We start from the raw sequence: 26654 nt of genomic DNA, 5'->3' as shown, positions 1-26654 counted from the left end.
ATCGAGGGTGGTTATGTACCTGGCGTTACCTAACTTCTCAATCAACTCATCTACCCTGGGCATAGGATAAGCATCGAACTTGGAGATCTCATTCAACTTTCTGAAATCGTTACAGAACCTCCAAGTTCCATTGGGCTTTGGGATTAGCACAATCGGGCTGGACCATTCACTCTGTGACACCTCAATTACCCCCAGATCAAGCATACGTTTTACCTCGTCAGATACGGCTTTTCTACGTGCCTCCGGTATCCTATAGGGCTTTAGGTTTACTCTGCTTCTAGGCTCAGTTTCAATGTGATGATGGATGAGGTGGGTACGCCCTGGGAGGTCAGAGAACTTGTTTTTGTTTTTCTGTAAAAATTCCAGAGCCTCCTGTTTCTGTGACACTGATAGAGCATCACCTACTTTGACTGGAGGGATTGGTGGTGACAAATTATTAACAGTATTTGTCGCCACCAAGGATTCCCTGTCTTTCCAGGGCTTGATCAAGTTTATGTGATAAACTTGGAAAGGCTTCCTTCTACCTGGTTGGTGCACCTTGTAGTTCACCTCACTGATCTTTTCAACAATTTCATAAGGACCTTGCCACTTCGCTAAGAATTTACTCTCAACAGTGGGGACTAGTATAAGGACCCTATCGCCTGGGTTGAATGTCCTGATTCTTGCGGACCGGTTGTAAATTCTACTTTGGGCCTCTTGAGCTCTCTGGAGGTGTTCCCTTACCAGGGGCATTACAGTGGCTATACGGTCCTGCATTTGTGCTACATGCTCAATAACACTCTTGTATGGGGTGGACTCACTCTCCCATGTCTCTTTTGCAATGTCCAGTAGACCCCTAGGGTGACGACCATAGACCAACTCGAATGGTGAGAACCCTGTGGATGCTTGGGGCACCTCCCTAATAGCAAACATGAGGTAGGGTAATAAATGATCCCAGTCACGACCATCTTTTCCCACCACTTTCTTCAACATATGTTTCAAAGTTTTATTAAATCTCTCCACCAATCCGTCCGTCTGGGGGTGGTATACAGAGGTACGGATGTGTGAGACTTTAAATAGTTTGCATAATTCCTTCATCAGTTTTGACATAAATGGCGTACCTTGGTCAGTTAGGATTTCTTTGGGGATCCCAGTCCTAGAGAACATATAAAACAACTCACGTGCAATTGTTTTAGATGCAGTGTTTCTTAAGGGTACAGCCTCAGGATAGCGGGTCGCATAATCTATGACTACCAAAATATACTGGTGTCCTCTAGCTGACTTTACCACGGGACCCACTAAATCCATGGCAATACGCTCAAAAGGCACCTCTATAATAGGGAGCGAAACCAAAGGACTGCGAAAATGTGACACTGGGGCACTAACCTGACATGTGGGGCACGACTCGCAGTATTTTTTAATGTCATCATATATCGCCGGCCAAAAAAACCTCTGGAGAACCCTCTCTCGCGTTTTGTCAGTCCCCAAGTGTCCCCCAAGAATGTGCCATGTCAAGCACCTGACGCCGGTACGGCTTAGGTACCAGAAGCTGTTCCACAATCTCATCCTTAACCTTATTGACTCTATAGAAAAGATCATTAGTCACCGAAAAATGTGGAAATCTTTTTTCAGCATCTGGTTCCTGAGGTACCCCATTCATAACAGCAACCTGCTCTCTCGCATTTTTGAGAAAATTATCCCTAGACACCTCTAAGTCTAGTATATTTTGCTCAGTGGGAGGAGCCTCCTCCTCCCCAGCCAGGACCTGCAAAGGAGAACAATCATTTTCATCCTGCACACTTCTATCATTCACAGGGGACAAAGCAACCCCCTTAGAGGTATCCCCACTCCTTTTGGGGATTTTTCTTTTTTCCCAGAGAGCCCAGAATAATGGAAAATCGCGCCCCAATATTACATTATGCATGAGGTTTTTTACCACACCCACTTCATATTGTACGGTGCCTTGTTCAGTCCCGACTTTAGCCAGCACTATAGGGTACACTTTTGTATCACCATGTATGCACACAACACTCATATGCTTTTTAGACTCTAAGTCCCCAGCCACCAGGCTAGCATGCACCAAGGTTACGAGGCTTCCCGAGTCCATTAACGCCTCAACGGGAAGGTCATTGATGGTAATATTGCAGATTTGTGGTTCAGTCTCTAGTCCAGGAACTGCAGCACAAGATGGTTCCGCAAACAGCGACTGACGCCGGCTAGCGTCACACTCCATGGGTTCAGTGGTAAGAGGGCAATGGGCCGACACGTGTCCCGCCTCATGGCATCTCCAACACTGGATAGGGCCTGGTCTCTTTGGCAAGGAGTCCTTTTCAGAGCCCCTTAGCCACCCGGGACCATCACCAGTCTTTTGTCCCTGAGACACCACTTGAGCCCTTTTCCCTCCATCAGCACCCCTCCACACTCCCCCAATAGATGGAAGTCTCTTACCAGCTGACGGCACAGATCTGGCGCTCCGGGGAGGTGAAGATGCTGCAGGAACATCACGGAGGTAGTCCTCAGTCGCCTGGAACCTCTCCACAAGGTTGACAAGTTCGTTTGCATTCTTAGGATCACCTTGTCCCACCCAGCGTTGCAGGTCAGTAGGAAGCGCTCGGAGGTAGCGATCCATCACGACCTTCTCTAGGATTTGTGCAGGAGTAGAAGTGTCTGGCTCCAACCACTTTCTTGCCAAATGGATTAGGTCATACATCTGGGACCTCGCTGATTTGTCCAGACTGTAGCTCCAGTTGCGTACCCTCCGGGCACGGACTGCAGTAGTAACTCCTAGTCGGGCAAGTATCTCCTCTTTTAGCCGAGTATAGTCCTTAACCTCTTGCTCACTGAGGTCATAGTAGGCCTTTTGAGGTTCACCTGTTAAATAGGGCGCAATTACCTCTGCCCACTCAGCGGCTGGTAACTTCTCTCGCTCAGCCACGCGCTCAAATACTGTTAGATAGGCTTCAACATCGTCCTCCATGTTGCTGGACTGTTCTTGGAGTGTAGTTGCAGCTTTCACCCAGGACATCAGCAGCTGTAGCCAAGTCTGTCCACACCGTTGCCCCTAGCAACCGTGTTGCCCGCTACCTCCACCAATTGTAAGGGATCTTCCCGGGGTAGGGTGTGTTTGGACACAGTTCACAGCAGACTTGGACTTTATAAAGCAGACCTTGGCGTTTATTCGTGGTACAAACAGTCCAACAAACAAAGTATACAGCAACACCGTGCTTCTTGTGTATAACAGGAACAAAATAATAACAAAAACAAACAACCTAGCCCGGCTGGGCGCTTACTAACAGGTTCTTCTCACCTATCTGACACTTATAAACACAGCGTCTTTCGCCTGGATATCGCAGGGTGGATTTTAGCTCCAGCAGTGGCTGTGCTTGCAGCTTCCTCAAACACACAGACTGTTCGTTTCCCTGGCTGAGAGCAAACACCTGCAGGCCCGCAGAGCCTTTACCTTCCCTGGCTAATTAGGATCAAAGCTCACCTGATCCAAAACCCAGAACTGGAACGAGGGATGGGGGGTGTGGAATGACAGGTCCCTCTACCAAACCTACCTGCCATTCCATATAAACCCAGGCCCGGCAAGATTAAATAACAACTCAGCAGCATATTGCTGCTGAGAAACTGATCCATCCTGGACTTACCATCTCACACTGTGTAGCAACCTAGGTGAGATGTACACCCCCTCAACCACTTCTCCAGTGACATGTCTACAATATATATATATATATATATATATATATATATGCATATATATTTGCACTATAAGAGTGATAATTTTGTGTTTTTATTACAGAGGGATAGCACATCCTAATAGTTTTAGAGGATACCTAGCACCCACAATTCATTTTCATTTAATTTCAGTTTGTGTTTTGCACACACGGGGGTGGTTCAGCAGCAGGAGTATTTCTTAATAAGATTTAATCTCTGCGCAGTAAAATACACCGTTTACAAATATGCTCATTTTAACTTACCTACTTACTTCAATGCATTTTAAAATTATAAAATTCAAAATTTTTATCTCTACACACAGTATGGAAAAAATGCAGATATTGTTTTTTTTTCATGCTGTTTTATTTTTTTATTCAATTATTTTAGTAAATTTTCCAATTATTCATCAGGGCAGCATAACCATTCAGGACAGTTGATGGAGCCATGCAAATCATTGCTTTATGCACTATCGGTAAGGTGCAGAACCAGAACGACTGGTGTATAGCGCAAATATAGTCATACACTATAGAGGCATTTATTTCAAACTGCATACAGCCGTGTCTTTGGCCATCGTCAATGCAATCATGTACCACTGTCTGGGAATTAGGAATTATCCTTTACAGTGCTGTACACCAATTCGGTTGGAGGGCTTTTTAATTGATAAAAAGAAAAAAAATATAGTGAAATGCCCCCCCTCCCCCCCCCCCCAAAAAAAAATACATAGCAGATATCACAGCCAATTTGTAATAATCTTATATACAAAGTACAGCTATATCACTACATATACTTTTTCAAAAAAACATCAAAAAAACTATCAAAAAATGCATGCTTGATAAAACATAATTAACGCATGCGAATAACGCCCGTGCTCAAGCAATACTTCAAATAGTGCGAATAAGTGTTCAAACAAGTGGCACATGAGTTAAAAATAATAATAAATGTCCAACACAAATATCTCAGTAAAAAAAAAAAAAAAAATAAGCTTTCAACTGATTATATGTTCACAATCTTCACATGATCCTTTGCTCCATCCAATGTGTGATAAAATACTACTACAGTGCACAAGTGGATGTGACCTCACCTTCAGAGCATTAAATATCTCCCTCTTAGCCCTTGTACACACGGTCAGAGATTCTGACGGAATGTTTCCTATCGGACCGTTTTGTCGGATATTCCGACTGTGTGTGGTCTGCATCGGACTGTTTCCACCTGACTATCCAACGGACCAAGTTTTCCAACTTGCTGGTAAAATTTTCCGACAAAATGCTCCTATCGGACATACTCCGATCATGTGTAACCTACTCCGACGGACAATGTGCCACGCATGCTCAGATCAAATTCCTAGACCAAAGCTATTGGCTACTAGCCTGAACGTAGTACCGTCGTAACGAAATAACGTCATCACATTATGTACAATCGGATTTTCCGACAACTTAGTCCGACCGTGTGTATGCAACATCACTTCCGGACCTCTTCCAGAATTAATCCGTCGGAATCACTCCGACGGATTTGGTTGTCGGAATCTCCGACCGTGTATACAAGGGCTTACACAATCTTGCACAAACAGATTTTTGTCCACGGGGTTAGAAAGGTTTTTTCATTGAAGCACTCATAAGATAGAAGCAGAAGAAATCTCCATAGTGTAAGGCTAAATTCACACCTATGCAGTTTTAGTGCTTTTTGCATGTTGCGGATTTGCACTACAGTCAATTTAACATGGTTTCCTATGGAACATGTTATCTAGTGCAAATCTGCAAAATGCAAAAAGTACTAAAACTGCATAGCCTTAAACCGTAATACTGGTAAAAAGAAATAAATTCACTTCACGGTTCAATTCACGGTTTCTTCAAAATGACAACAGCAACCAGCTCCAAGTACAAGCTAGTGAATAGGAATCCAAGATGGCACCCACGCTCCTTCCAACATGATGTTGTCACTTAGTTGCTCCTGCCTGATAGACATGTGCATGGGTCATTCGTTATGATCGAAATTTGTTATTTCGAATAAATTCAAAAATTCAAAAATTTTAAATCTTAAAATTCGGAAATACGAAAATTCGAAAATCCAAAAATTCGGAATTTCGGGAATTTAGAAATTCAAAAGTCCAAAAATAGAAAGAAAATCCTAGAATTTGAAAGAATAAAAATCCGAAAATAAGAACGAAAATCCAAAAATTCTAAAATAACTAACTAATAATAACTCACTCTTAAATTATAGGTATTGGAATTTCCTTTCAAATTCGGCTGTTAGTGAACGAATACGAATTTATCCGAAGTTACGAATTATCCGAAATAACGAATGCCACATCTAGCCAAATGGAAAGTAACGAATTAATAATAATAAATAATAATAAACAGTTTTTTGTTTATTATTATTTATTAGGTCCAGTTCACACCACATACAGTCCAGTGCACTTTTGTTCTGCATCAAAAATGCATGGAAAGTAAGTTATCTGGTTTCCAATGGCAAAGTTCACACCAGTGTAGTCAGTTCCAGGGCTTTTCAGTTACAAAAAAAAAAAAGTAGAGCAGGATGCTTTTTTCCTGCATTGGATTGTACTGGAATACAGTAAAACGCATCAAAAACACACTGGACCCTAGTATAGTGGGGAAAAAAAAAGAAGAAAACAAAAGCACCTGCAATGTATCCGGAATTTCAGAAAAATGTGTTAAACAGATTTTCGTTAATTCTAATATTTCGGAAATTAAAAAAATTGTTGAATTTTGTCGACAAACGAATTCTGAACGAAACTAATTGCACATGTCTACTGCCTGACTAGTTGCGACTTTCTCAAAGGCCAAGGTAATGTATATTTTCTACATGTACTGTAGTTTTGTTTTTTCACTTGAACATTTGGTGGGCTATATCAATTTGTGTTAGTAGCACTGGGATTTTCTTTTCGTATTTTTGTTTATTACCTTGACTCCATAATCTGTATGGTTATACTGTTTCGTTGGGTCCCAAGCCCCTCTATAGAAGGCACATTTTCCATACACTGCACTGATTATTTTTTTTCTCATGTGTATATCACTTTGCACTTATATGTGTGTCTTTTACTTGGATTATAAGGTGTGGGTCTTCAGGCCTACCCTGATGTCTAGGAGGAAGATGCGTGTCCCTTAGGTTCTTCTACCTTAGGGGTCACTCTTCAGGAGCCTCTCATTTAGTACTTGTTGGTCGGTTTGGGGAGTGAGGTCTGCCGGGCCGTTTGGCTAGGTGGACGTGAGTGTGCCTTGCCACCAAAATTCAGCGAAGGATGCTTCCTCTTCAGGAGGAGACCATATCTCACACGCTATGTGCACTTTTTTTGTGTGTTCACATACACTGTTTGGTTCACCTCTGGTAATTTGTTTTTGCGCAAGCTTAAAAAAAAAGAATAATAATAATATTATTAGGCTGTTTGCGCTATGCACCTGCCATTCTAAATGTGCATCTGGCTAATTAGACATAAAGCAATTATTATTCCTGGGATCTGTCCACTGTCCTGAAATGAGGAATATTCCTCTTGTTTTTCGGATATGTGAAGAGATCAGACATGGCAGAACCTTACGTTCTAAGAAAGCTTTACTAGCTTTATTATCCAAATCAGAGTCACCTTGACAGATTCTGTTAGCATTATAGGCAGAGTTATGCCGCGTACACACGACCGGACTTTCCGGCAGACTAGGTCCGAAGGGATTAGTCCGTCGGACAATACGATCGTGTGTGGGCTAGTCTGATCGTTTTTTGAAAAAAAAATCAGATGGACCTAGAAATAGAGCATGTTTCAAATCTATCCGACGGACTAAAATCGGGAAAACGGTTAGTCTGTGTGCTGGTCCGACGGACCAAATACGAAGCTATTGGCTACTGGCTTTTGAACTTTCTTGTTTAGTCCCGTTTGCCTCATCACGTTCAAAACGATCAGACTTTCGAAAGGACTTAGTCCATTCGTGTGTGGCCAAGTCTGTTCGTTCAGAAAGTCCATCGGAACTCCGGGAAGACCGTCGGACCTAGTCTGCCGGAAAGTCCGGTCGTGTGTATGCGCCATAACATGCACCATGCCACATGCTATACTGTACAATAATAGTCTTAGCACATCATCGGGCAACTAATTTACATTTTCACAGCAATCAGTTACCAGTTAGCAAACAGTAGATGTCGGGATCCCATATAATGAGATATCCTGCACCTTTCATGATCTTCTTCATAGTGCTGAGTAATCATAAGACATTCTGACTCAACAATTGCACTATATATAATTACTAAATTTTAACAAAAAGCAGGGCCGGAACTTTCATAACTATGAAACATGGAGTGGGGGGTCTCTATCCAGGGGAGGACTGAAAACCTTTGGGCTAGGACAAACAGAACCAACTCTTTTATAGTGGGTACATATTTCTGTGGGCTAAAAAATGTGTGCCATGGTGCCACATTATTTTTGGGCATAGTGAAAGGCGAGTGTTCTTAAAGGACATGGTTTATTGTGACACACCTTCACATCTGCCAGTATTAGACACCACTGTAGAGCTCAACATTTGGACATATACCATTTCTGAGTCGCAAAGAAATTTGGTGTTAAAAGCCTTCCCTCTGGCAGACTCTATGATTACAGGTCTGTATGGAGAGCAGGTGTATACAGTGCTCAGTGCATACCTCCCAACTTTTTGAGATGGGAATGAGGGACACCTATCAGAAAAAGTATACAACAATGGAATACACCCCTGCCACACTCCCTTAAAGGATAATTGTAGAGAAAGAACAAGATTGCTTAAACCCACAAGTGCTTTTTTACCACTATAATTCCTTTATATTGGCTTTTGGAATTTACAAATGCAGCAATTTAGAAATCAGATGAAAATTTTAGCGCTGGAAAACACTTTTTGATAGATAAAAATTCCATTTTATATACAACTATATAGATCAGACCGCAATGAGGGACAAATGCGGAGGAATGAGGGACAGAGGGACATTACTCCAAATCAGGGAAAGTCCCTCCAAATCAGGGACAGTAGGGAGGTATGCTGCCGGAGATGGTGTGAGCATCTCCGGCAGAATTGGCTGAATTGGGCAGGCACTTGGTAGACACTGGTACTGTGTTGTCATGCAGCCTGCCTCAGTTTTATCTGTGCATTCCACTTTCTACTGGCATCTGCACTGCTGGAACTCAGGGGCAGTTTGGATTATGACTATATTATACATAGTGCAGTGCTGAAACTCAGGGGAAGAATTCCAAGCATGGTTCTGTTACAAACCCAACTGCGACAAAGGCTTTTGGAGGGGACTAGGGGCAAGCCTCATATGCACTGATTTTGGCCCATGGAGAAGACCAGGGATTTTGTCTGCTTCTTCCGGTCAGATCATGGTGAAGAACACAGTTCAGCCTCTGATCCCATGGAGAGAGCAGATCATTCACTAATGATGGACAACAACGTGAGGAACGCTGAGAGTGAGGCTTAAAGTGGTTTTGTACAGAAAATTGCAAGTTCGTCTTATTCAAATGGCTTTGGAACATAGATGCAGTTATGACCATTGAAATAAAATAATATGCAGTATTTACCTTTTATTTTTAATGTTTATGCCGACTTCTGGGCTCTCCTCCCGTGGGAGTAGGCGTGTTTATCGGCTTCGCAATGGTCCCTGGGAACTTTTTTAGCTATTTCCCAGGAATCCATGGGGGACACAGTCAAGCCGAAATTGCCATTTTGAAAGTGGGCAGGCAGCTCTATCAGCCATTACCACTATAGCACAGGAGACAAAAGGAAGGAAAACAAAGAGGACACTCAATGAGCATGTGCGAGATGGAGCAGTGGATGCTGGGAGCTCAGTGTCATCGCATCCAGGAAGTAAATGCCTGTGGGCTTCAAACGCCCACAGTGAAAATGGAAACCGCCGGACTGCTTTTTTAAAAGTTTTCCTTAGCAATGAAATCGTCACGCCGGGGGTTAAAAAGACGCCGATCGTAGGTAGGAATCGCCCAACAGTGACACAGGTAAAAAAAAAAAAAAACGGCAGTGGAATCCCGCTTTAAGGACAAGCTTCCCTTCTGGAGTGGATGGAAAGGCGTAATATTAATCTTGTACTGGTTAATGGTCAGAGGAAATATGGTGGCCCTCCTGCAGATTGAGTTGGAGAAGCCCCTCCACTTAGTTATTAAACCGCTTACTGTTTAACCTCCCTGTTTATCAACAATATCCCTGAAGAAATCTATGAAGATAAATGAATTCCACATTTTCAGACTGCTGGAAAATTGTATGGGTTTTGTCTTTTCTAGTGGACAGATTACACAAGTTAAAGCCAAACACCTGAATGTTAATGTACTTTGTGTATTCAGGGTTGTAGATTGTTGCCGGACTGTCTGGGATCCCTGATTAATCAAAGCATTATGGGTGGGCAGTGACCTGAGTCACCTAGGCTTGTCTAACGATTAGTTATTAAACCGCTTACTGTTTAACCTCCCTGGGGGTATGATTATTTCCGATTTTTGGTGCTGAAAGAGGTACCATTATTTTGCATAGAAATTTGGAGTTTTATATTGTAGGCCTGTAATTCTAAAGCCCCGTACACACTATAAGTTTTTCTGCTGAGTTTTCCCTTCAGGTTTACCAAAACCATGTAGTAGAAGGGCCTGCCTGATTGCATACAAATTGAAACTCCTAAGGTTAGATCTCATATTATATGGTTTTGGTAAATCTGAAGGAAAAACTCAGCATAAAAACTGATAGTATGTATGGGGCTTTAGGAATAACTCACTTAAATCTGTCCAAACCAGAGTCTAGTAGACATCTCGGGTATGATAAAGTTTGAAATACAAAATCATAAATTATAATATAATATATAACTATAAATAATAACAAATAATAATAATATAATAATACTTTTTATTAAATAGATTTTAGTAAATAATATAATCAAAAACACTGAAATTTATTTGGCAAAACAAGGGTGCAATATTAGTAGTCATATTGCTTCAGTAAACGTCCCGGGTATGGAAAATTTTAAAACATGGTACAGCACAAAGACCGACATCACAATCAGCACAATAGAACCTGGTTTCTTTTCTGATTTTCCTTCCAGTGTTGTCACGCTTAGAGCAGCAACCATACACATCCTTGTGGGTGCTGACTTCTTTTCCGTTGGTGGAATGTGGTCCATAAAGTGACGACCAGTCAGGCGTTCTGGGTTCACAACGCCAGCAGCACGACGTCCAGATCTATTTACAGTCTTGGGGTGTTTGGTGCTTGAGAATCGTCGATCGTGTTGGACCATCTGTTGTCAGGTGACAAGCGGGAATGGCCATAGGTGGATCAAAATTCCAGCAGTCCCTGCTGAACTGATCTATCCTTGGCCAGCTTAAAAGTGACACTAAAGGTAATTTTATTTTTCTTAAATAACAAACATGTCACACTTACCTCCCCGATCCTGGTCTCCACCCCACATCAGATAACCCACTGGGGGATGCGCTCTCTCAGGGGGTTACCTTGCGGGCGTGCTCCTGAGTCCAGCATTTGGCATCCATAGACACTGAATATTGGACTCAGCCCCGCCCCCAGTGTCCCCGTCATTGGATTTGATTGACAGTAGCGGGAGCCAATGGCTGCGCTACTATCGCTCTTTCCAATCAACAGTCGAGAAACCCCTAGCCGAGAGAAGGCACATCCCTGTGGGACAGTACATTTCCTGCATTGCTGTTTTTCCTAGCATTTCTATTCACGGCGCTAATCCCTTGTAGTGTACTGACTATGTTGCCAGCCCTCATGCTGCCTGTCCTTCATTTAGACATACTTTATGTTTGGATTAATTGCACTATTTTTCCAAATGACACGGACAGGTGTCCTAAATCGCATTCAAATTTTGCTGAATGAATGCATTGTAGTTAGCTTTAAAAAAAATGTATTGTACATAAGAATTTATACAAAGTAAAGAAAATTTCAGAGCGCAGAACAGTACAGGTACACATTTCATTGAGGCCAGATAACGATGCCTATTAATAGATGTTAAAGTAAACAAGTAAAACATAATGGTTAACCAATCAATAGTGAACTAAAAATCTAAGGTCAGGCCTGTCAAGGGGTCTGAACCTAAGTGTTTATTAGTGAGGTGAGTAAATTAAAGGGAAAAAAAAAAGTAAATAAGTATACCCCGGGGGATGGCCACCAGACGACCCGAGAGGCTCCAAAGCTCACCACCCCTTTGGGAACTATCTGTGGACAAGCTCAGAGCCCCCCAGAGCCAACGGGCATTCCCCCCACGGGGGTCGCTCTTGGCTGGATGGCAATGCTGTATAAGCGGAGCCCTCAGTTTCCAAGAGTAAAGCTAGGTCAGTTGAATAACACCTGAGTAACAATGAGAACTAGTTCACCCAGACCGCCCGACCTGCAACTGCTGATAAATCCCCGGTGGGGGCAACTGCATGTCTTTCTGTACATGTAGTGATGGAGGGACTAGGTCGTCCTGAAGAAAGGAGGAAAGACATGTGTGAAAGGAAGGAACTAGAGTATATCATAGGGAGGGGAAGGAGGTATGTTGCAAAATGTTGCCCAGGGTTCCCAGGTGGTATTAAATCTCTCAGTCTTGTTATTTAGTTTTGCCACTATTTGCTCTTGGGTCATAATCCAGGAGACTTTCCTCCTGCAGCACTGGAATGAGACTGTAGGCCTCTTCCAGGCCTTTGCTATTGTGATTTTAGCCCCCAACAAAACAAAGAAAGAGAGATCCTGCGGGTGCTTAGTTATGTTGGGAATGTAGTGATTGAGTAGAGCTATATTGGGATCTGGAGTTACCGTTTCATTCGTTAAAGAGCTAATAGTGCGGAAGGTTTTACGCCAGAGGGACCTGATGTGGGGACAGGTCCACCATATACATAGCATTGTACCCTCTAGCTCGCATCCTCTGAAGCATAAAGGTGAGGTTCCTGGGTAAATCAGTGCCAATCTAGAGGGAACATAGAACCACCTGATTAATACCTCTAGACTAGCTTCTATAAGAGATATATTATAAATACCTTTGAAGGATCGTATCGAGGTCCGAAACCATTCAGATGTGGTCCACGTCCTGCCTGTGTCCTCCTCCCAGGCCCGAGCATAAGTCGGCTTTTCCATGTTCGTCAAGAGGGCTGTATAAATCAAGGAGATGCCCCCCTTCTGATCAGTAGTGTTGGAGCACAAGTGTTCATAGGGGGTTATTGTGAGAGGTTCCGTCTTATTGGTCCAGATGGAGTTTAAATAATGGGAGATTTGGGAGAATCTGAAAATTTCCGTGTTAGGCATGTCCAGTTTCTTCCTGCAGTGGGACAGGGTAAGAGGACCCGCTGGGGAAAGGAAGTGGCCTATGCGATAGAGGCCTTTATCCATCCACTATCGGAACACCTGAATGTTTAGCTCTGGAGGAAAATTTACATTATGGAACAGATGAGCCAGTGGTTTCAATGGGGCTGTTAGGGTGTGTCAGGTGTATAGCTTAGAGCATAGTGCAATAGAGTGAGAGAGGGTGGGGGACATTATGGCTGGCCTGACTTTGAGGTCATACCAAAGAAGAAAGTCGATAGTGTTAAGGGGGACAGCTTCCCTTTCCATGGAAAGCCAATCCGGTTTTGGGCCTCTGGAGAAGATAATTGAAATTTGTGCTAGGATAGACCACATCAAGACCACTGTTCAAGTTTGCCTCTACATTTGAGTAGCATAGGGGGATAGTTAGCTCTAAATAGGTTATTGATGTCTGGTGTTATTTTGTTCCCTAGGTAAGGGATAGCTGTAGGAGCCCAGGCAAAGTCAAAGTTATTAGAGAGTTGTGTAAGCAGGTCGGGAGGGACATTTATATTTAGTGCTATAGATTTATTCATGTTAACCCTAAGGCCCGAAATTTTGCTGAAAGCTCTCAGCACTTTGTAAACCACTGGGGTGGAAATTAGAGGAGAGGTTATATAAAGTAAGAGGTCATCGGCATATAGAGCACATTTGTGTTCCTGGTCCCCATAAGCTACCCCCTTAATGTCGGGGTTCAATATAATTGCTATGACCAGAGTTTCTATGGCCATCACAAAGAGGAGGGGGGAGAGTGGGCATCCATGTCTGGTGCCCTTACCTATGGAGCATAGAGCAGTGTATCTGCCCGTCAGACGTACCTGGACTGATGGGTTCGAGTAAAGTGATTTGATTATGTTAAGAAAGTATGGGCCAAAGCTCCATCTCTGTAGGACATCAAGCAGGTAAGCCCAGTCTACAGAATCAAAGGCCTTGTGTAGATCAATTGAGAGGAGGAACCCTTTCTGAGGGGGGCCCCCATCCCATTGGGATTTTAGGAGTGAGATGACATTGATGGTTCTTCTGATCTGATCTGGGCCTTGTCTCCTGGGGATAAAACCTACCTGATCTCTATGAATGCATAAAGAGATGAAGCTCACAACTCTGTTAGCTAGTATCTTTGTCATAATTTTTATATAACTTTATCAGCGATATCAGACGGTAGTTGCCCACCCCGCTTGTGTCCTTACCTGGTTTGGGTATTAGGGATATATATGCTGAGTTAAGGTCCGCAGTCAGAGGGGTAGCCTCTCAAAGGGAGTTGAATAGTTTTGTTAGGTATGGGGCCAGACAAGATCCACATTTTTTATAGTAACCAGAGGAAAACACATCTGGTCCTGGTGAGGAACCTACTTTCAGAGATTTGGTCGTGTCTAATACCTCTTCTTGGGTGAACTGGCTCTTTAGTAGGTCCTTGTGGTCTGCAGTCAAGGAGGGGAGCTGTAGGGAGTCTAAAAATGTGTTCTTTGCCGGTCTAGGGGGAGGGAGGTTCAGTTTATAGCGTTCGGAATAGAACAGGAGAGAGGCTTCCATGATCTTGGCTGGATTCTGTGATAAGTCTCCCAAGGGCAGTCTAATTTTAGGGAAAGCTAGGGAGCGGGGTTTGGGGCTAGTCTGAAACCAATTCTATCCTTTTGGGAGCAGAATTTCGCCCCGGTCCACCTGAGGTGCCTGATTCAGGAGGACCCGGGCTTTGTCTAACTTAGCTAGAGAGTCTGCCATAGGGTGCTGTTTGTGTGCCTTAGCTAGGGATCGGAATGCTCTGCCCTAAGTTTGGCTGTCAGTTTGATAATTTTCCCCCTCATAGGTGCTTTATGTGCTGCCCAAACAGTCATAGGTGTGACGTTGCTCGTCGTGTTAATATGGAAGTATTCCTTTATAGCCTCCTCTAACATTCTACATTGTATTAGGTCACTTAAAAGGGATTCCTGTAAGCGCTAGCGAGGGGGTGATCCCATGGGTTTTTGTGTGATCAGAGTGACCATCGAGTGATCAGATAAAGGGGTGTCTACAATTTTGGAACCTCTGATTAGAGGAATCGTAGTGGGGCGTGTGAAGATGTGATCTATCCTGGCAAAGGAGTTGTGAGGTGCTGAAAAGTGAGTGTAATCTTTAGTCTGAGGGTTAGTCTCTCTCCAGATGTATGGAGATCCCCACCAATAAAAAATGTGCCTTTGAGGTGTGGTTGTAGTTTGTGTAGTAAGGAGTCAAAGAAGGTTTTCTGTCCCTTATTAGGGGTGTAGTAGGAGACAAAGGTGTATAATTCCCCATCAACGTTTCCCGATACAAGATGTAGTGTCCCAGAGGGTCGGCCACAGTCTCCGGTTGAGAGAGATTAATATGTTTAGCCAGGCAGATGGCCACCTCTTTTGTTTTGTTGGCTGAGGGAAGTGTCGATGGAGGAAATTAAGTTTGTACGAGGATGGAAAGTGAGTCTGTTGGAGCAAGAGAATGTCTGCATGCATGGAATGGTAATGCTGGAACAGCTTTCTACATTTGACAGGGGAGTTAAGTCCCTGAGTATTGTGAGATATAATTTTGAGGGTGGGATTGGAGTTATGCGTACTAGCCACGAGTCAGAAGGGGTGAAGCCAGTCTTAAGACCTGAATCATACCTTTGCTTTGTGGGTTATTCATCTTGAGAAGCCCAAAGGGTGTAGAAGCCAATGTTCTGGGATGTGAGAACAGAGACCTTGGACACTCATTGAGCCTGGGAATGCTCAGACGAGCAGTAGAAAAGAGGAAGAAGCAAGGGGTGAAGAGAGAAGGGAAGGAAAACAGAGACATTACCAAAACCTGAGTTAAAGCGTGTACAGTCAGGAACAAAAATTGAAACCTTGGAACTCGGGGGACCCCCGTCCATCCCCGGGGTGGAATGGACTAGCCATTTCTCACCCCTCTACCTAAGAGGACCAGAATGTCCTAAATATAGGGAAACCAGTTAAGCAACCAAAAGCGCTAGCAATTAGGTGATGGGGCTGTTGGAGACGCACTGGGTCCACCACAGCCCCATCATCTAAAGGACAAAATGACTGAAGGTTGTAAAGGAGCCTATGAGATCAAATAAGCAGAACGTCCAATAATAAAGTCGCTAAAACAATGCAGGGAACAACCCCCCTACGTGTGATGGGTTGCTCCTATGCGCCACAGACACCAAAGGCCATGCCGATTGCGCAAAGGAGCAGGTGCTGGGAGATTCTGTATACATAGACATCATTTGCAAATAGATATCCATTAGGCGTCCCTCAGGGGGTGGGTGCTAATTCCCGCCCAAGATTTCATAATGTACTAGAAAAAGTGCAAAATTAGAACGATCTCCCCCCCCACCCCCAAGTAAAACATATGACCCAGTCAGATGGCTACCACCAGTCCTATAAAGGTGTGGAACTGGTCCACCGATGATTCAGTTCAGGTGAGGGGTTCAGTGTTCAGATGGAGAAAACCATGGGGAGGGGTACGGGGAATTCCCAGGAAGCTACTGGAGGCCGAAAGTGAAGCAGGGGAAAGTACCGGATCAGAGCCCTGATCCTCAGGAGGAGCTTGTGCATCATGGCGGGAGATTTTCCTTGGATCACTTGGAATTCTGTGTCAGCCAGGAAGGTTGCAGCGGACTTGCTGGTGGGGGTCACTTTGAGGATGAGAGGGTTCCCCTGACAATCTGTGTGGAGGGTGGTTCCTGAAGGAGCGGACCTAACTGTAGCATAAAATGTTCACCCTCTGCAAATGAGGAGAAGCTGTGGCTTTTATTTCTGTAGGAAAAGTTAAGTCGAAGAGGGAACGACCATCTGTATGAAATTTCCTTTTCCATCAGGAGTTGGAGTAACGGTTTGAGGGAGCGTCATTTCTGTATTGTATATGGCGATAGGTCTGCAAAAACCTGGATTTTGTGTCCCAACAATGTGAGATTGTCAGAGCACCTGGATTTCTTCATCGCCTCCTCTTTAACTGAGTAAAAATGGGGCTTCACAATGATGTCTCTAGGGAGGCCATCCGAGGGGTTGCAGGGCTCTATGAGCTCTATCTATCTCCATGCGGTGATCAGCAATATCTGGGATAAGGCCCATAATCAGCAAATTCACCACTGCATTCACATTCTTCTCAGTTTCAGGGAGCCCCTGATTCTGAAGTTATAACATCTCGACCTGTTCCCGAGGTCAGCGATCTTTGCACAAGCTGTTTCCAATTGATCCTGCAGATCTTGAATCCTGGCTGAGTTCTGGTTAATCCATGCCACAGATTGATCAGCTTTCTTTTCAATAGTGTCCATTCTCATCCCTAGTTGTTGCAGGTCAGCATGGATGGATGAGGTCATTTGAGCTGCATTTAAGGCCAGGCTTTTTGTGAGTAGTTGTGAGAAAGCCTCTATCATGGATGGGAAGTCAGTGGGGATGGGAGCTGCAGCATTTGCTTCACTCACATAGAGGAGCAGACCTGAGTGTGGATCTAGCATTTGGGTGGACGGGAAATCAGTGCTCATCCTGCCCAGCAGGGATTCTGTGGAGGCAGGGGATGTTGCCAGGGGTAGTGGAGGAAAGGCTGTACCTGGAGAATGTGGCTGTAACAAGTCCTGATCAGCGATGGATTCGTCTGACACCTCCGTGCTGTGTGCACCTCGTGGGGCCACCGCCATCTTGGCATAACTGACTGGAACAGCCGCCGCCGACATTTGGCTCGTGATGTTCCTCCTTGCTTGTGCTGGGGGTCTCGTCTGCCTAATGGTCCCAGTAATAAGTTTGGTGGATCGCTCTGCTAGCTCTGGTGGCTATTTGTGGGCCGTGGTGGAGCGGAGCTCTAGATGCCGGTGGCCATCTTGTGAGCTGCCTCGCATGCGCCTGAATGCATTGTAGTTAAACGCCTGACACTTTGCATTAATCCATAAGGCTCATCCAAATGACCAAATTGCATTATTATTTTGGGTATAAAGCACCTCTTTCTTGCCACCATTAAAAAAAATGCCACTGCTAAACATTTGAATTAAATCTAAACCAATCAATCATATGGTCTCCCAGCTACTAGTGGAAATGTGGGAGTTTCACATTATTAAATACTGCAGATTGTCTATAACAGGGGCGTCCAAGACAGCTATGAATGTGGCCCAACACAAAATCGTAAACTTACTTACCCCTTCCTGCCGACCGCCTCCCAGCCCTTTAAGGGTTCTAAAAGCCAGGAGGCAGGGACGGGCATTCGGGTCATGTGACCGTTGTAATTGGCTGTCACAGCAGTCACATGATCGGAAAGCGCCTGATCGCTAGTATGTACCTCCTGTACCTTTTGTATTGAACTGTATTGTAATTGTGTTGTCCCCCTATACATTGTAAAGCACTGCGTAAACTGTTGCCGCTATATAAATTGTGAATAATAATACTAATAAATAGTATGTATCGAGAGATTTCTGGTACACACCAGCTACGATGCTAGTGCGCTCAAAGCACAGTAACTAATTTACACAGGGCCGCATGTATGGAAGGCTCATACCCTAATGCCCCGTACACACGAGAGGACTTATGTCCGACAGACTTCCAAAGGAGTTCTGCCGGAGTTCCGACGGAGTTCTGACAGACTTTTCGGCCGAACGGACTTGGCCACACACGATCACACTAAACTCCGACGGATTCGAACGTGATGACGTACGACTGGATTCGACGTAGGAAGTTCATAGCCAGTAGCCAATAGCTGCCCTAGCGTCGGTTTTAGTCCATCGGAGTAGCACACACACGAGCGAATTTTTCGAAGGGGACCGGGTCCGGCGGAGTTCCGTCGGGAAAATTTGAAGCATGCTTCATTTCTAAAGTCCGTCAGACTTTAGCAAAGCTAAAGTCCGTTGCAGCCCACACACGATCGGATAGTCTGACGGACTCAGTCCATCGGAGTTTGGATGTCGAAAAGTCCGCTCGTGTGTACGGGGCATAAGAGGCCGCATATATGTGTGCGGCCGATGTGAACAGGTTAAAAATGCTTTTTTTTTTTGTAAAAATACATTTACACACGCAGCTGAAGAAAAATTTGACAGTGCCTTTTTACTGGACTTTTATAAGTTTTATCTTCCCAAAGAAAAATATCCCACTCTTCACAATCCCGCCTTATTCATGTCATCAGTTTTCAGCAGCACCTATATTTGTGAGCAACTATTTTCAAGGATGAAGCACAAGAAGGGCAAATTTAGAACCAAAATATCTGATGAGCACCTTGAGAATTCGTTGAGAATTGTTACTGCAGTACATTCAAAACCATCATATCAAACCAGATATTGATGTGTATAATAAAAAATGTTACAAAAAAAATGAAGTTTTACTACCCAGATAGGTATATTATCTGATCTGCCTGACTTTTTCTGCTCATCAGCTATCCTTATTGATATCATATTTTATGTTTGGCCCAAGACAATTCCTCTTCCAACATGACCCAAGAAGTTCGAAAGGCTGGACACCCCTGGTCTATATTCTGTTGTCATACTCTGGCTGGTAGCCAATATCAGAGGATCGACAAAAATAAAGCCAGCATATGTGATAAGGAAATTTAACCTTGCCCATGTACCAGAACCTTCCTAGTATCCTAGATTTGGAGACTCCATGCTGTTTGGGGAACAAGCTTCTTCTGTTTAGTCCTATACTGTTCAGGTTGCATCAGTCATCACATCATTACATCTTTTCCCAATTCAAGTTCTCCTAGAAGGAAATTATGAATTGCTGGGATACAGAATAAAATAGATTTTCCTGCCACTAGGAGGTGCATCTGCTTCACTTTAATAAAACTACATCACTTATGGTTAAAGTATATCTAAGACAAAGCTTTTTTTTTTTTTTTTTTTTTTTTTTTTTAGATAATGTAGAAAAGGGTTATAGTTTTTTTTAATGCTTTCTGTGTTCCTGGAGATTCCAACTCTCTACTAGTGATGAGCTAAATGTACCTGGTTTGGGGTGGCCTTAAGGAACATTACACAAGTTCGGGTGCCAAATCTGAACCCCATTGAAGTTTATGGGAGCTGTTAAAAACAGCACAATTAAAGTGGTTGTAAACCCTTACAAACCACTTTGAACTACTGGTAAGCCTAGATTAAGGCTTACCTGTAGGTCCAAGAAATATCTCCTAAACCAACACGGTTTAGGAGGTATTTCCCGAAAGACAGACACTGCTGTCTATGGCGCATGCGCCATAGACAGCGGCGTGCAGGCGCACTGGGCGTGCTGCTGTCAACGGCGATATGCTGCGAGTGGCGGATCCTGCGCGCATGCGCGAGAGTGACATCATTGTGGCTTCGACGAATGACAGCGGCGGAGCAGCGAGACCCACCGAGAAGATGGATGCTCCGGACTACAGGGGACAGCGGTGACTTCGCTGGCTCCTGTGTCAGGTAAGTGACACATAATGGACTACTATGCAATGCATAGTAGTCCATTATGCTTTACCTTTGCAGGGAATCAAAGAGGAAGTAAACTCATCAGGGTTTACTTCCTCTTTAACTAATTTGAGTTCCGTGCTTAGGTGTGTGCTAGGCTGCTGCTTCCCCACAAAAACCTTGCAAAAGTGAAGTCAGAATATAAAAAAAAAAGGGGGGGGGGCAAATTGGCGCTGCCTTCCAATGAAAATAAAGCAATCCCTATTAGATTGCAGAATTAGTGACAAATAACAACAGCAAATATAATGGTGAATTTGTGGTTAAAGCCATAATAAATGACATAAACATATATAACCCTACATGAAAAGGTTACAAAACTTCCTTAATGTGAATCAAATGCAGTCCTTAATGAAACATGCACAATATTAGATGCAATAAAATTATTAAACCAAGTGCATATGAAAACATCAGATATAACCAAACTGAATCCAAAGTAAAATTATGTGACAGTACTGAAGTGATTTGCATATATATATTAAAAAAAAATTGTCATGAGAGGTTTCACCTGCTGGTGGCACTGTAAGACCTTTGGCTTGCAGTACTGAAGTCCACCAGTGGGTGTCTCCTGGCAGTGTGGAGCCGGCATTATCTCCTGAGATCAAGTGTCATCTGAGGCTAATTGCAGTAGATCTGTACTTATACCTGGCAAGCACTCACACACTTGCCTTGGTATTGTCCTTGAGCCTTGTGCTGTAGCCAGGGCCCTCTTTAAGGCAGGGCAGCTGCCCTGGGCCCTGTCATTGTTGTGGGGCCCAAAGCAGCTGCCTCATACTTGCCAACTATCCCAGCTTAAATTCCCTTGTCCCTTGAAGTTTTTGTCCTGTGCTGTGTCCCGATATCTCAGTGTAATATACTGGTACTAATGCTGCCCAGACCCTGTGTTTACATGTAAATAACGGGATCATTCATATATAAATAGCGGCAGCATTCATCAGTAAATAGCTGCGGACGGTGGTATTGATATGTAAATAAAGGTGGCATTCATATGTATATCATGCCCCCCTGCAGTGAGGAGATGATGTGCTATAACCTCTAGCAACCAATCAGTGAGCAATATTACTGTACAGTAATCTCTATTAATCAATTAACAAGCAGAAATCATTTGCTGTAATCTCTAGCAACTAATCAGTGAACCATAATGTGTGCTGTAACCTCTAGCAACCAGTCAGTAAGCATTAATGATATGCTATAACAGCTGGCAACCAATCGCAATTGCTGCCTGATCTGATACAGTAAACTGATTTTAAGTCTAGTTGCTATTTATTATATGTCTCATAGCAGGTGGAGGGTGGAATTGCATGGGGGTGTTGCATGGGGGGTGTGGAGGCCAAGAAGATTTTGTCCAATCAATGTCCAATCAATATTAAAGACGGCCCTGGCTGTAGCCTGTTATCTGGAGAACCTGAACCTGTATTTGTACCTGTTTCTTTTCATCCTGTTTTCCTGTATTCCTGTACCCCTGCCCTGCAGCCTGATCCCTTCCACGTTCTCCCTGTCCTGTCTTGCTCCTTGCCCCCATCTGCTGATCTCCTGTTTATGAGCCTGGCCTGGCTATGTTTACGATTCTGGTATTCCCCATCTATTCCCCATATATACCTGTTCTGACTGTTATTTGTGGGTCTCAGTCTGGTTGTTGGATTGTTGTGCACTGTGTTGTATTAGAGGTGTTTTGTATCTATATTCACTTACCTTAATAAACTACATTATTTCACTCTGCATGCGTTTGGTTCCATCTATTGCAGTCCATGCAGTTCTGGTCACACCTGTTCATGACAAAAATAGTCCAAAACTGTAACAGAAAATGTATTCTTAGAAAATGTCCAGAATTCACAATTCCCAAGGTGACTTGTGCAAGGTGCCAAAGTGATACTTTATCGCAGCTCCGTGTCAGATAATAAAGTGACTTTTTCGTGCTCCCCTCTTGTTTATGCACTCACCAGATCTCTGTACCTCCACAGGAGTGAAAGGTGCATTATCAGATAATGCTCTGCTCCTGATCTCCCGGTGATCCATATACCAGCATCCTCCGTGGCATTGTTTAAGCGAGAAGGTATCCACATATAATGGGGTTTAAGAAACGGGCACTCATAGTGTGAATCAGATTAATCAAAATGTATTTAAAATAAGTATATTCTCTTTATGAAAAAGCAGGGCTACACTTGCCCAAGCCTGCGTGTGATAAAAATCAGATCCTGAGGTCTGGACGGTGTGCATTTTACGGACCTCAGCGCAAAAAACGGAAGTACCAGAAATGACGTGATACCAAGCTTCGGCTTACGTGTTTTGTCCTCTGAGGCGGTGCCATCTTGGTACACCCCACGTATTATATGGCAAGCGGAGGCCTTTCCGCTTGCCATAATGGTAAGTGGAGGCCTTTCCGCTTGTTCATAATTAGCTGCATACCCAAAAAGCTAAAAAGGAGAGGGGGGTTGGTTCCCATTTTGTACCAAGATGGCACTGCCTCAGACAACAGCCTATGACAAAACGCATAAGGCGGAGCTTGTACGCATCACGTAATTTCTGGTACTTCCTCAGGATCTGTTTTTTATCACATGCAGCCTTTGGCAAGTGTAGCCCTGCTTTTTTTATAAAGAGAATACATGTGAACGAGTAAGCGGTAGATAGTACAAAAGTGGGGTATGCCTGTATGCCTGTTCATTCACACAAATAAAAACTAACACCCATGCTTTTTGAAAATTACATTATTAAAAATGTAATAAATAAACAGTCTTTCCATTGTAGATCCATCTTCAATCACATTATCCAGCGATGTAGTTCAAGTGCAATATATGACACCCTCCAACCTGCCAAAACAAAAAGCATGCTGATGCATCTGCACCCAACTACTGTTTGCTAATGACTGTCATCTGGAATGTAAATGTGGGGGCAGAAATAGTGGATGACATCTTTGGCCATATTTGGGCAAGAATGTCAGCCACTACCCTAACCCTTTGTTTACATGAACTAAGATTCTCAGTCAGCAAATTAATTAGACCAAGTGACGTTACTGACTGCTAAGGACATGTCAGGTACTGGTACCCACTAACCACTTGGAAATCACCTACCACAGATATACTGCGGCAGAGCACCCCGTCCCCACTCTACCCACGCCTGATCACCTACATGTACGTAATCCGCCTCTTCTGGGTAGGGGGCGCACGCACTGCCCCGACTCTGCTGCCATTCACTGCAGTTCATCAGGTCCCAGACAATGACTTATCGCCGGCATCCGCTGATCACCTGTGTAAATACCAGAAGAGAGCTTTGTGTAGTTAAAAAACAACTAACTGTCTTCTGTCAGCAACAAAGTGCCATTTTTTCCCCTGCAGACTAAAAACTAGTGCATCAGTTAGTGAAAACATTATACAGCACACACAGTAAACATTGTTAGGCATGCAGTTAACCCTTTGATTGCCCCTAAACGTTAACCCCTTCCCAGCTAATAGTGCATATTTTTAGCACTGATCACTGTATTAGTTTCACTGATCTCGTGGCAGTTAGTCAGTCCCCCCCAGCATCAGTTAGTGTCAGATTGCTCAACGGCACTATCACAGTCCCACTATAAGTCTCTGATCACTGCCATTAGTAGTATAAAAGAAAAAAATTCCAGTTTGCAAGTATACTGTATATACCATAATTTGTAGATTCTATAACTTTTACACAAACCAATTAATATACACTTATTGGGATTTTTTTTTTACCAAAAACATGTAGCAGAATACATTTAGGCCTAAATTTATGAGGATTTTTTTTGGATATATTTTATAGTAGAAAGTAAAAAATATAGTTTTTTCAAATTTTTTTCCTTTTGTTTTATTTATAGAGCAAAAATAATAAACCCAGTGGTAATCAAATACCACGGAAAGAAAGCTCTATTTGTGTGAAAAAAAAAATTATATACCGTATTTATCGGGGTGTCATGCTTGTGGCTGTCAGAGTCTTGCTATGCCTCATGGGACTCGCAGTTCTGCAACAGCTGGAGGTCCGCTAATTGCATATCCCTGGTTTCGATATGTGTTAGAATGGCCCAGTCAAAGTCCAAATGTAAATCCAATTGAGAATCTATGGCAAGACTTCAAAATTGCTGTTCACAGACCCTCTCCATCCAATCTGACAGAGCTTGAGCTATTTTGAAAAGAAGAATGGGCAAAAATGTCACTCTACAGATGTGCAAAGCTGGTAGAGACATCCCCAACAAGACTTGCAGCTGTAACTGCAGTGAAAGGTGGTTCTACAAAGTATTGACTCCAGAGGGGGCTGAATACAAATGCACACCACACTTTTCACATATTTATTTGTAAAAAAATTTGAAAACCATTTATCATTTCCCTTCCACTTTACAATTATGTTCCACTTTGTGTTGGTCTATCACATAAAATCCCAATAAAATATATTTAAATTTTTAGTTATAACATGACAATTTCAAGGGGTATGAATACTTTTTCAAGGCACTGTATATTGTATGTTACGTAGCCCTTACCCCTGCACTGTGTACTCTTGACATAGGAAGCCTTGTAAGTAATTGTATACCTGAATACCCCAAGATTTGAAGCACTGGGGATGATTAATTGGAATATGGAGCTGATGTGCAGGCATCTGGAAGAGTCTAGTCAGTGCTGTAGGTGCACATAATGCCCCATACACACAGTCAGAAATTCCAACAGAAAAAGTCAGATTGGATTTTGTGTGTGGGCTCCATCGGACTTTTTCTGTCGGAATTTCCGACGGAAAAAGTTTGAGAGCTGGATCTAAAATTTTCCATCAACAAAATCTGATCTGACTTTTCCCGATCTTGTGTAGAGAATTCACAATGTGCCACGCATGCTCAGAAAAAATTTGGAGACGAACGCTATTGGCTACTGGCCTCTACGTAGTACCGCCGTATGTTTTGTACGTCACCTTGTTACAAACGATTGGATTTTTCAACAACTTTGTGTGACCATGTGTATGCAAGACAAGTTTCGGCCAAAATCTGTCGGAACAAATCCAACGGATTTTGTGGTCGGAATGTCCGACCATGTGTATGGGGCATTAGGCTTTTTTTTTTTTTTTTTAATCACTTCAGGCTTTGGAGAGTAGGGGGGACTAACTTGCAGGGAAATTACTGCACTTGCGTCTGTGTTCTATGAACTTTATTGTTCTTTGTGCTGGAAAATTTGGATTAGCTTTTGCAGCTAGTCTGGAAATCGTAATTTAGTTATCAAGCTTTGAAACTATTTTACATTTTAAATTACTGGTAATAATATTTTTGGTTTAATATTTTCTACCTCAAGCTTCCTGTGCTCCATGAACACTTACCGATTATGAGAACAAGGTGCAAAATGGGATTTGTCTGCAGATAATATACAAGTGTCACTTCCCCCACAAAGTCGCTGGATTTTTGGGCTCTCCCTCGCATGCACAGCCAGGCAACAGGAATTTTCCGGCATTCGCTCAGTAGCCAAAAAAAAGTCAAGGGTGTTTTGTTTTGTTTTTGGTTTATTAGGGGATAAATTGGGATAGGGTTTGGAAGCTATGGGATCCCCAGAGCTGTAGTTGAATGTAACTTGTGTTGGAAGAACAACATGTAATGTAAAGTACTGTGAACTATATATAGTGTATGCATTATACATATTGTCGCACCTGAGTCTATGCACCAGCCGCGTGGCTTGCTGCTCTGTGTCACTTTAACCACTTCAGCCCCGGAAGGACTTACCCCCTTCCTGACCAGAGCACTTTTTTGCGATTCGGCACTGTGTTGTTTTAACTGACAATTGCGCGGTCGTGCGATGTTGTACCCAAACAAAATTGACAACCTTTTTTTCTCACAAATAGAGCTTTCTTTTGGTGGTATTTGATCACCTCTGCAGTTTTTATTTTTTGTGCTATAAACAAAAAAAGTGTTAATTTTGAAAAAAACGCATTATTTTTTACTTTTTGCTATAATATTAATTCCCAAAAATATATAAAAAAACATATTTTTTCCTCAGTTTAGGCCAATATGCATTATTTGACATATTGTTGGTTAAAAAAAAATCGCAATAAGCGTTTGATTGGTTTGCGCAAAAGTTATAGCGTCTACAAAATATGGGATAGATTTATGGCATTTTTATTGATAATATTTTTTTTTACTAGTAATGGCGGCGATCACCAATTTTTATCATGACGGCGACATTATGGCAGACACATCGGACAATTTTGACACATTTTTGGGACCATTGGCATTAATACAGCGATCAATGCTATAAAATTGCATTGATTACTGTAAAAATGTCACTGGCAGTGAAGGAGTTAACCAC

The sequence above is a fragment of the Lithobates pipiens genome, unplaced genomic scaffold (genome assembly GCF_037356315.1).
Source record: "Lithobates pipiens isolate NorthernLeopardFrog02 unplaced genomic scaffold, aLitPip1_a1.2 Scaffold_13, whole genome shotgun sequence".
Lineage (NCBI taxonomy): Eukaryota > Metazoa > Chordata > Amphibia > Anura > Ranidae > Lithobates > Lithobates pipiens.
Note: the sequence above shows the minus strand (reverse complement) of the source record.